Here is a 12,075-nt window from a genome sequence, read left to right as displayed (position 1 = left end):
CTCCTTATTCCCAGGATCCCCTGCTGGGACCTGGGGTGCAGTGAGCGTGGCCACGCCCCCGTGGCGGATGTGGTTTTTTGGCTCGGAGCGTCGGTGTTTCAGCTCCGCGTGGACATGGCTTTCCTTTCTCTTGCCTTCCCCGTATGCTACGGTCACAAGACGTCAATGCTTGGGGGTCGCGGGCCACGCCGCTGTGCCCAGTGGGTTGGTGGCGATGCCGCTGGCCGGTCCCACCTCTGCTTCTGCACTGCCCCGTCCCTTCTCTTAGCAGAGAACGGCTGACGGCCACGACCCACTTTATCTGTCCACCCTGCATTCTCCAGGCCACGTTTACGGGGTGTCGACTGTCAGGCCACAGAGGCGGGTGTGGGTGAGATAGAGAGGAGGACACCGGCACGGTGAGGGGCACTTTTCGCCTCCAGGCCAGGCGGGCGTGGGCCACACGGCAGATGGGTGACAGCCTGGGGCTGGAGGGGTGGGCTTGGCAGGTGGTCCTTCCCCAGCTGCATGGGGCGGGGCGGGCGGCCCGAGGGCCTGAGGGAGGTGGCCGTGCTTACGGCGGCTCCAGCGCCTTGCATTGGGCCTGCGAGGTCAGCTTGGGGGGTCCCCACGGGTGGGGCATCTGCCCGTCGAGGATCTCAGGGGACCGTTTTATATTAAAGAGACGGGGCCCGGACCCTGAGCTTGGGACAGAGTTCAGGGACAGCTCCCCCGGGAGAAGGGTTTGCTGTGCCGTAGATGGCGCCGCTCAGGGAAGGGGAACTCTCCACCGCGCTGGCGTCCCCAGATGGCAATTGCTGCAGGCGGGCTGGGCATTTTGGAGGCCCTGGTTTCGTAAAAAGGAAAAAGTGAAGCCAACCTCTACCGCCCGGCAGAAGTCAGCAGCCCCTCGGCCCCCGTGCGCCTGCGTTCCGGGCCGTGGCCGTGAGCACGCGGGGTCCCGGCCTCCTTCCTGGGGCCCCTGTGTGGGTGGACAAGGGTCACGTCCCCCTGGGCCCTCAAGAGTCTTTGCTCTCAGATGCCGCCTGGTCAGCTGGTGCCAGAGCAGGGGCGCCCCAGGCCCAGGTGTCGGGACCGCTCTGGTGGCCCAGGGTGATTGGGTCCCTGCTTCCTTGAGTTCTGTGTTGAGAGGGATTCTGAGTTCCTCTTGGGGCTTGGGAAGGAAAACGTGCTCGTTGGTAGTTTGTCATGTCTGCCTGGGCCGCAAGGGGAGAGAGTGGCTGCCCGAGGGCCACGGCGCCGCCTTCCTCCCCTGGAGGACCACCTGCAGGGCGGTGGGCCGGGGTTAAATGCCCCCACTGAGGCAGCGCTGTGCGTGTGAGTCGGTGGGTGTTTGACTAGTGCTTGCCATTTGCCGGGCAGGAGGCTAAGCGCTTTTCGTATCTTCTCGCCTTGCAACTTCTCCGTGATGCGGGAACTTAATTGCCCCCTTTCCCCTGACGAGGCAGAGGCCAAGGGGCCTGCCAGCGTTCACCCAGCAAGTCCACCCCAGGACTCGGGGCCCAGAGCCTGTCCTCTCCACCAGGCGCCACCCTGCACTGTGCTAAGGCCATCGGGCCGGCGGTGGGCAGCTGGGGTGGCCTCGGAGCCTGGCACCAGGGGCTGATGCCGTTCACACTGGTCCTTGCAGGGCACCCGGTGGTCAGCCTGGGCCGGACCCTCGGTACATGGAGCTAGAAACCGGCTTCCCCACCTGCAGGCGCTCCGATCCTGAGAGGCGGGGCCACAGCCGTGTCCACCAAGGCTGTCCATGGGGTGGAGTCTGTCTGGTCTGGGGACCTGCTGGCCAGTTTCTGCTTCAGGTCCTGATGGGAATGGATGGGTGTGGTCCACTTGGACCCTCAGTTGGCCGAGGATTCCCCAGTCAGTGCCTTCTGCTGGTGAGGAATGCTGTCCTCGTACGGGCTCGTGGCTGTCCTTGCCAGCCCTCCTTAGCAGAACTGGGGCTGGAGGGCTTTGAAACCTGTGTCCAGAATATTCTTGCATGTGTGAGAGAAGGTCCAGGAGAGACTGTGGTTGACTTGACTCTGGCCGTGAAAACAAGGTCCACCCCAGACCCCTGGGCAGGACGCCCACCCGCGGCCTCCTCGGGACGCCCCCAGGATGGAGCCTGCTCTCGGGGCTTTGCTCCCTGGAAGTGGGCCCTAGGGCCGTCAACGCGCCACCCCTGCCTGGCCGCCGTGGCCCCTTGGGGGTCTGACGGGCTCCCGAGGAGGCAGGGCGCTGGGGTCCTGGGCCCCTGGGTGTCCTCTCGGGGAGGGTCTGGGGGTCCTCGGGGGGCTCTGGGCCCCGCCTTCCAGCTGCGTGAGCCGGAAGTGCCGCTTCCCTGCTGGGGGCCCCAGAGGGGACAAGAGGGGGCCGGGGGACTGGTCGGGACCACGAGCGGGTGCCGCCGAGCTCTGCCCCGTGACCGCCTGTGCTGGCCCGAACCCCACCGGCCGCCGGAGGCCTCCACCAAACTCGATGACGAAACCCTCCCGGAAACGCCGCGTGCCCCCTGCAGAGCGATGCCACGCCTTCCCCCCAAAACCCCTGGGCGGGCTGGGGAGGGCGACGGGGCTCTGCTCCCCCGGGCGGGCCTGCGGGGGCCTCCGCTCGCCCCGATGCGCTCGGGCTCCGGGTGTGGTCACCACGGACCCCGGGTGCCGTGACCTCCCTCCCGGGGCCGGCGCAGCGTGGACGAGCCACGCGGCTGTGGGTTCGAGTTCCCCAACGTGGCCAAAGCCGGCCCGGGCGGGTGGGAGGGCCGCCCCGGGGGTCGGGCGAGCTGCCCCGGGCTTTAGTGGTACTCTCCTTTAAAGCGGGGTCTTCGTTGCCTCCGCGCCAAGCCCTTGGCGTCTGCCTCATTGCCTCGAGCCCCTGCCTGGGGGGCCGGGGAGGGCCGAGCTCCCACCCCAGCAAGGACCCTGTCAGGACGAGCGGGTGAGACCCCAGAGCCGCTCTTTTTTGGCGAAGAGGAAGCTGGGGTTTGTGCCTGAGGCTGGCAGAGCGTGGCCCTGCCACAGGAAGGGGCGTCGCGGCCACCAGGGTTTTAGGGGCCCCTTGGACACCCCGAGAGGAAGCGTGCTTGTTTTGGTGGCTCTGTGCCCCAGAATCCCCGAAAGGGGGGACGGAGCGGCCGCTGGGTGCCAGCTGGGGCCCTGCCAGGCTCCTTCCCCAGCCCCAGCGTGGGACTCGGCCGAGGTCGAAGCCCCCTGGGGCTGCCCCTGCCCCCTCCCGCTCCCGGCCGGCTCCGTGGCTAAAGCCCCCTCGCTGGCGGTTCCAGCCAGCGCTACCCCGGCCTTCTTCAGCCCCCACGGCCTCCGGGTGACACCCTCGCCCGCTTTCAAGCCCCGGGCTGGGCTCCCTCCCGCCGGCACCCCTTTTTTGGGTGCTCGTCCCCAGGCCCCAGTCTGGTCCCCCAAAGTCCACCAGCTCCGGCAAGCCCACGGCAGCCAGGTGGGCAGGGGAGCAACCAGGCTGCATCCCAGGGCGGCCGGCGGGGGGAGCGGATCCCACTGCCTTGTTTGAAGAGGCGCTTGGGGTGCCTGCCGCGGCGGGGCCGTGCTGGGCCCTGGGACGAGGGAGCCCTCTGCTTGCGCACTAGGTGCTCCTACGCAGAGTGAGAACGGAGGTGTAGGCAGAGCTCCAGGAGCTCGGAGGAGAAGCAGGACGCTGCCTGGAGCAGGTGGGAAGGCTTCCTGGAAGAAGCAGCCTCTGTGTCCCACAGGATGAGTAGGAAGAGCCAGGCAGACCCAAGGTGGAGGGGCGGCCAGGCAGCGGCGCGGGGCGGCCGGGGTGCCCGCGGGGGCCTTGGCGCGCGTGGCTGAGGGCTGCCCGGGGCTCTTCAGTGTGGACGCCGGAAACCAGGGAGTGAGCGAGTGAGCTCGGGCGTTGAGACGCCGGGGCCGGCTCTGTCCCCTCCCAGTGCGCACAGCCCCCAGGATGAAGCCGGCGGCGCTGGCGCTGAGTCGCAGGAAGGGAGGGCCCCGGGGCCTCGAATGCCAAGCCCGGGACGAGGCTTCACTCCTGCAGGGGGCGCGTGGAAGGGTCCCGGGTGGCCCTGCCCACTCGCCCCTGCCTTTCCAGGGGAGGAGGGGACGGAGGGCCTGGGAGCCGGGGGCATTGCGCGTGCCCTGGCCGGTGGGCACCCTCCGCTGCTGGGTGGCCCGAGCCCGGGGGCCGTAGCGGGGACGGACAGCCTCGGGGGGCTCCGACCTCGGCGGAGTCCGGGGCTGGGAGGGGAAGGAGCCTGGCAGGGTCCCACCTGGCGGCCGCAGGCTTTGAGCCATGTCCACTCAGCTCCCAAGACCAGGGCAGGGCTCCCTTCCCTGGCCCCCGTCTGCACCCTCTCCACCTCGGGCCCCGCCCCCACCCTCGGCCCCGTGCTCCCCCCACCCCCAGCTGCCACCCCGAGACCTCACCTCCGAGAAACTGACCCCCGCTGCGGCTCAAGGGGCCCCTGTTTGGGGGAGCCCCCGCCTGTGAGGCCGCGAGGCCAGGGGCCCTCGGGAGGGGGCGGCGCGGGCTCTTCCAGCAGCAACAGGAGCCCTGGGGTCGCTTCCTTCCCAGAGAGCGTCGCTGCGGCGGTGACCCCTTCTTGCGTGCACAGGCCGGGGCGGGCCGAGTAGAGCTTAAAATAGAAGGCGGTGTAGGCGTGCGAGCGAGTGTGTGTGTAGGTGTGCACGAGCGCCCGTGTGACTGTGAGTGTGTGCCCATGTGTGCGAGTCTGTGTGCACTTGTGTCTACAGGCGGCAGTGTGAATGTGTGACAGTGGGTGTGCGTGTCTGCGTGTGACCGTGTCCGTGTGTGTGATTGTGTGTATGCCTGTGTACTTGTGTGTGTGATTGTGTGTAGGTGTGTGCCCGTGTGTGAGTATGAATGTCTGTATGTGTCCATGTGATTGTGTGTGTGCCTGTGTGACTGTGTGTGTGCCTATGTGACTGTGTGTCCATGTGCGATTGTGTGTGGGCGGGTGTGGTGTGGGTGTGTGAGGCATCCGTGGACTGGAAATCACCAGTTAATAAACCTTCGCCCTTTTCACCCCTCAGCTGCCAAGCAATTCTAAAGCTTAATTCACGGAATTTCTCACCACCTCCTTTGACGTCAGGAACGATCACTGCCCATGTCAGGTAAACTGAGGCAGAGCATAGCTAGGCAATTTTTCCAAGTCCAGGCACAGTCAGGGAAGCGGCGCCCAAGCAGCCCAGGAGGAACGTGGCTCAGACTCACAGAGGTGCCCACCCCCAGTGCTCGGCAGGGCCCTCGGGAGAGCGGGGCACAGCCCTCCAGCCCTGCACGTGGGCGTTCCTTGCAGCCTGCAGCACCCAGCTGGGGCGGCCGTCACCGGCCAGGCCTGTTCCTTGAGCCCTGCCTGCTTTGCGCCCTCACTCACTTATCCAGTGGAATTGTTTTTCAGTGGCCACGGGGTCTATTTGATTTTCACAGGAGGGACTCAGGCTCAGCCAACACTTGCTCTGTATCAACATATGTAAGCATTTTTATTGACAGCAACCATTTAATTATTTTTTTAGTCGATACCAGCGAATAGTGACCACTTTAAAGTGTAAAAAATTCAGTGGCACTCACCACACCTTTATCTAGCTCTAGGACAGTGACATCACCCTAAAAGGAAGCGCCAGGCCTGCTGAGCTGTCCCTCTCCCTCCTCCCAGCCCTGGCACCACCTCTACAGACTGGCCTGTTCTGGAGATTTCCTGTAAGTAGAGCCACGGGTGTGTCCTCCACCTCGGCTCCTTTCCCCAAGCATCAGGTCTTCAAGGCTCGACCGCGTGGTAGCGTGGATCTGGGCGCCAGCCTTTTCCTGGCCGCGTGATGTTCTCCAGTGCAGAGTGTACTTACCCTCTCGTGCAGTGAGGGGCCCTTGGGGTGCCTCCAGCCCTGGGCTGTGGTCACTGTGTGGTGATGACCACTGGTGTCCCTGCCACTGTGTCCCTTTCCGGTTTTTTGGACTGCGTCTCGGGGTTGGCCCCTCTGGAACGAGGGCTTGGACCATGGCCACCTGGCTTGCGTGGCCGCGGGCGGTTCCCGTGGACTCCCTGAACCTCGGTTTCCCCATCGGGCGGGCGTGCGCTGTCCCTATCGGCTGGGAGGACAGCGCTTGTGGAAGGCGCAGCCTGGCCCCCTGCTCCTGCCACGGCAGCGTACACGGCCTCTGCGCCTTGCTCCGGGGCGCTGGCGCGGAGCAGCTGCTCAGCCTCCTCAATCCCCAGGGAGGAAGCTGGGGCGGGGAGCTGCGCTTTCCTAAGCTCTGCGCCAAGAGGGATTCGCAGCCATTTGGGGAGTGGATTCAAGCCATTGCCCCTGGAAGGAAGCGTCTCCCAAGCCCCCCGCCCTGGACCTGGAGCCCTGGCCCTGGAGCTGAGCCGTGCGCACGACGAGAAGCGCCTGAGCCGGGGTGCATCCCTTCAGCCTGAGACCAGCCCGGCCCCCGTGACATGGAGACCGGGGCCTGGCCACACACAAGAGGCTCTCAGCCCCCAGACACGCCCTGCCGGCTGGGGCAGCCACTTCCCATTTTGGAGCCGCTGCCCGCCCCGCACCAGCTCCAGTCTCCCCCGTCCCTCCGGCCGGCTCCTGGGCCTCTGAGCAGCCGCGAGCTCGGGCCTACCCCTCCCAGCCTCCCGGATCTGTGGTTCCCCGTCCCACGGCCCCCCCCGAGCGGCGGCTGGCCTGTGCGCCTGGGCAGGGACACGTAGGGGGGCCAGAGCAAAGCTGCGGGAACCAGACCCCGGTCTGCCGGAAGGCGCCCTGCCCTCTCGCTTTGGAGGAAGAAGCAGAAGCGACGACTCACCGGCTGCTTAGTGGGGATTTAGGTTTTTGGAAAACACCTTCGAAGAAGGTCCTGGCGTCCCCAAAGTTTGGGTCAACAGCCTGACCCGTAGGAAAATACCCCTCCAGTGGTTACGCAGGAGTTGCATCACTCCTTCCTGCGCGCTGTTCTCGTTGGCTTTACGACAGTGGGCAGAGCGCAGCGGATTTGCTCTTTCTAGAAAGCTCGAGAGCCAGGTCCAGAGGAATCATGTCGACGGTACGGTGGTAATTGCCCTCCCACAGGTCTTCCTCCCGCCTGCAGTTTTTGAGCCACCGGGATGTTCCGTGCACCCGCGTGTCGTCGTCCTTAAGCCTGAGCCCCCGGATCCCTGGAATCTCGGCCATTCCCGGCCAGCAGGTGTGGGAGCCCAGGCCCAGCGGCCGGCGACCTTCCCAAGGGCACGCTGCGAGGCGGTGGAGCCTCAGGCCCGGCCTTCCAGCTCCAGTCCAGTCCCCGCCGGGGCCGTGCCTGACCCAACCCCGTCATCCAGGGCGGCGGAGGGGTGAGAAGGAAATCTGCTCAGCCGGGCTTCTCGTCCGGAAGCTGTTGGCTTCCCAGAGACCAAAGAGAGCTGAACGCTCAGAAAAGCAGAAAGCGGCGTTGGTGGGAGCGCGGCACTGGGCGGGGAAGCTGGCGCCATCCTGCTTTCGTGGTCACGGCCGCACCGGAGAGCCAAAGTGAAGAGCACCTTCCTGCCTTCAGACATGCTGGACACAGAGTCGTCTAGAATGAGCGCTGGGGCTGGCTGTGTTCTCCCCACGTGGGAGGGTTTCCCGGGCCCTCCTGGCACCCCCGGCTCCTGTGGGCACCGGCGCTGCCCCGGAGCTGCCAGGAATCACGCCCTCGCCTGGCTTTCGAGTCAAGCAGCCTGGTGTCTCCCCGGGTGCTGGGTCATTGTGGGACTCCCCGGGACATGCACACAGTCGGGCCAGGTGGAAGGAGCCGCTGGGGTCCCTTCAGCGGCCGGACCTTATTCTTGCCAAAACCTCTGAACTCACGCTGCGTTGATTGGACCCCAAATCCCCGTGACATAAAAGAGCTCCAAGAGCGGTCAGCAGAATGGAACAGCAAACCACCCAGTGCTCAAAGAGCTGCCGGCTGCGTACTGAGCCCAAACACAGTCAAACGTGTCACATGTACCCGCTTTCTCCGTGAGGCCCGGCATGACCTTCTTGAACTTAGAAACACGAGACGGCACATCAGCACTGCACCTGGGCCCTTTTACAGTGAAATCACCAAAAAAACACACAAAAGTGGGACAACGTGGTGCTACATAGAGCGTGAACAAGGCGCTCGTTGACGGCACGAGCTGAATCGGACAGGCGGGGCGTCGCCTTGCTTCGCCTCGGCTGGCCCTCGAGCCCTCGCCTCTCCGTGCACTTCCGCAGGTGACCGCAAAACGGAGGGAATATCAACTTTGAAGGCACAAATAAATTTTAGTGAGTAGGTGATCTTGCAAATACGGAATCTGCCAAGAGTGAGGTTTGACCGTACTGTAATCATGGCAGGATCATGGGGACGAAAGACTATTTTACGATGCTTTACCTGCGTCATGTTGGGATAGTGTCTACTTCCCTCCAGGACCCCGAGTTTTGCTCCAACATAGAAGAGAAACCCTGAGCCTGGAGATCCCTGGAGCAGAAGGTCTGGCAGCAAATCCTCGGTAGACCCCAAAGCCACCGTGGACGCGGGTCAGTTCCGAGGTAGAGGGCCTCCCGCTGGAAACCGGAGGTGTTTTCAGTGTCACCTGCAGGGAACAGGCCCATGTCTGCCAGCTGAGTTCCTACAATGTGGGGTTGCTGGACAAAAGACCCCAGAAGATTCACCCCTCGGACTGTGAGAGGCTGTGGCCACATCCCTGGATGTGCTACAAGACTTGCCGAGGGGACTCTGCAGTTGTGGTCACCGTCCCAAGTCAGTTCACCTTAAAAGGGAGGGTGCCCCGGATTATGCGGTGGCCCTGAGCCATCACCTGAGCCCTTGAAAGAGACACAGAGCAGGAAGTTGGAGCCGTGTGGCGAGGGGGAGCCTGAGGACGTGGAGGGGGATGCCCTTGCTTGTGTGACGACGGGGTGGGCCGGGCATCGAGGAAGTGGAGACGCCGTCCTCCAGCGGCCAACAGCCTGGAGGAGCCCGCAAGTGGCTTCTCCTCCAGGGTCTCTGGAAGGGAATGTGGCCCACTGATGCCCTGCCTTCAGCCCGTGAGCCCCCAGCCAAGAGTCCAGCCGTGCCGTGCAGAACCCTGAGATAATAAGTGGGCGTGGCTTTGAGCCGCTGACTTTGTGGCGCGTTTGCTCAGCAGCACTGCCAGCTAATACCAGTGAGTTATCGGAGGCTGTGCCCAGGGTGGCCTCGTTTTCTTCTGCTCTCCCTTCCTTTCTTCCAATAAGAGCTTGTTTCCAAAATTAGTGTTGGGACAAAAGCAAAGAGGCAAGGCCTGGACAAACTGCAGCCCAAGACCACTGAGCTGTAGGGTCCCGGGGCTGAAATACTCTAACGCCAAACCCCTGGCGGTGGCCTCCATGGATTCCACCCTCCCGCCCTCGCTCCATCCCTTCCCTGCCATTTAAGCGTCTGGGGTGTGGGGTGGGGTAAGGGCTTCCCCAAAGGGTGCTCGGGGCTCATCAGGGACCCTCGTGTACATGGCACACTCAGGGACAAAAGCCACGCAGCCTGGGACCGAGAAGCCACCGTAGGGCATGGGGCCGCATCCCGGTGTCAGGTCTTTGCAGTGGGACAGACTTGGGAGTGAGTCCTCACCCTTCCTCCATTTGGGAACAGACAAGGGGCTTTGCCTCAGTGCTCTGGATGCGTGACCCTTCCTGCCCGCTTTACACTCGGCCTCGCAGGGGCTGCGGGCCCGGCGGAGGCTCCGCTCTGAGCCGGGAGCAGGGATCTCCGGCTCGGCGTGAATGGCACGCCCGCGGTGGTGCCAGGTGCAGCACGGGGGCCGGGCGCGTTGGCGCTGCGGATCAACAGCGGGCCCTTTTTAAGTATGAGGTCGCCCCACGTTGTGCATGAGACGCGCTTACAAGTGTTCACCCTGCGTCCAAACGTCCACCCTGCACACTGGCTCACTAAGTCTGGCAGTCTCGTCCCGGGGATGGCAAACCCGGGCCGGGGTAGAGGGCAGGCGGGTGGCGTGAGGTGCTGCTGCAGGGGGTTCGGCTACGCCCTGGGCTTTGGGGAGCTGTTGTCCAGGTCAGGGTTCTGCGGGCCACTCCGGGTCCAATCCAGGAGGAAACCTGTTCTTGTAAATAAAGTTTTATTGGCACACAGCCACGCACGTTCATTTGCATCCTGCCCCTGGCTGCTTTCACACCACAGCAGCCAGGGCTGACTAATGGATGGGCGGCACGAATCGCCTAAAACGTTTGCTTTCTGGACCTTTCCTGGAAAGGTTTGCCAAGCCCTGTTCTGGGTTACAGAGGTCAGTGCGAAAGGAGACGGCCTGGGAATACAGCAGGAAGGCTGCAGTCAGACGCGAGGGGGGACTTCCTGATTGGAAGGGGACTGACCCTGTGCTCAGGGCTTCTGCTGCCGGCTCCGGGGCGGCCCCGGCTCTCGGCCCCAGTCCTTCGATTGCACCAGGGGGACAGGGCAGGAGAAAGGAGCCCACGTCCTCGGCTCCCCGTCTCCAGCCTTTTGGGATCTCTGGCGGAAAGCTGCCGCGCTGCCAACGAAAGCCACGTTCCGTCCACGTGCGCCTATTTCTGTCTCGTTGCCGACTCCTGCTCTTCCTTTTTGACATTCAGCGTTTTCAAACACAGATTCCGCACAGGGCATGAGTCACCGAGCCGCGTTGCCGTGGAGAAGCTGCCGGGTGCCGGGCGGGCCGCCGGCGTCTTCCCGCGGGTCAGAGCCAGCAGGCGGAGGGGGTGCGGGCGCGGGGGCAAGGCCGTGCCCGTGTCTCCTGGACCGTGGTCAGCGGAGCCGGCCCCAGGGGCCGGTGATGAAAGAGCGCTTCGCGCCGGGCGCTTCACGTCACCCCATGGCTGCTAGGGGTGCTGCCAGCCCCAGTTAAACACTTCCCCGAAGGACTTCTGGGCCAAAAAACACACAGAAAACCAGAGGGAAAACTCTGCCTGTTTTTTCCACGGGTCAGCGAGACCCTGTGGCTCACACGGGCAGTCGGTGCAAGAAGCCGCAGGAAGCCAGGCCCGTGTGCAGGTGCCCCGGGCGGCCGCGTTAGAGGGCGGCCCCTGCGCAGGCCGGCCGGCCCTGTCGGTCCCTCGCTGCTCGCGGCGTCCCTTCTCTTTGCTGCCGATGGGACACTCGCTCCATTCCGGGAGCTGCTATCCCGGTGGATTCTCATCCCTGCGGCTCTCCGTGGGCCTTTTGTGTCGTCTTATTTCATTTTCCGTGCTAGCGCATTAGTCACGCTCCTCTGATTCCTTCATCTCGCGTGCGCTTGCGCTTTTTTTTTACCAGTTCCAAAAAAAGATGATTTGTGTGAAGGGAGTGAACATGTAGTTTATTTACGAAAAATCAGTGGAAGCCAAACTTTGGTGGAGGACTCCAGAGGGGACCGCCGGCTTGCGCTATGTAGCAGGTTCCGACATCTTCTGTGAAGCTTCCGGTCCAGCTGGTTTGATTAGACTCTGGCCCTTGCTCCCCCCTTGTGCAAGTCCAGAAGCTTCTTTCTGCAGGACCGCTTCCCCAAAGCGGTGGAGCCCATGCAGCCTGAGGGAGTCTGCGGGGGCACCTGTGCGCGGGGTGAGCATTAGGGCGCGCAAAGACCGTTCCTGGGGAAATGCCCCCCAAGAGGAACGCAGGAGCTGCTGGGGCCGGGGGAGGGCGGGCAGCTGTCGGGGGTCCCACTCACTCGCCACCTGGGCCTCGGGACAGCACCTCCCCCAGGCAGGGCTTCCCCAGCAGCGCCTGCGCCAAGCAGTCCTCAACCTCTCGATGCCCAAGCTGGCCCCATGTTGTTTGGAATTTACTGAAAGTGGGAAAACTGCAATGGCACTGACTCCAGAAGTTTATTTAGTTAGGTTATTTATTTATTTATTAATATTGTCTTTTTTTTTTTTTTTAGATAAATCACACAAGACATTACATTAAAAAAAGTAAGAGGTTCCCATATACCCCACTCCCACCCCATCCCCCGCTCCTCCCACATCAACATCCCCTTTCATCAGTGAGGCACATTCATTGCTTTCATTGCATTTGGGGAACGCACCCTGGAGCACTGCTGCACCGCATGGACCATAGTTTACATTGTAGCTTACACTTTACCCCAGTCCATCCAGTGGGTTATGG

Source organism: Dasypus novemcinctus, chromosome 9 (genome assembly GCF_030445035.2).
Source record: "Dasypus novemcinctus isolate mDasNov1 chromosome 9, mDasNov1.1.hap2, whole genome shotgun sequence".
In the NCBI taxonomy this organism is placed as follows: Eukaryota; Metazoa; Chordata; class Mammalia; order Cingulata; family Dasypodidae; genus Dasypus; species Dasypus novemcinctus.
The sequence above is the reverse complement of the archived record's forward strand: the minus strand, read 5'-3'. Positions refer to the sequence as shown.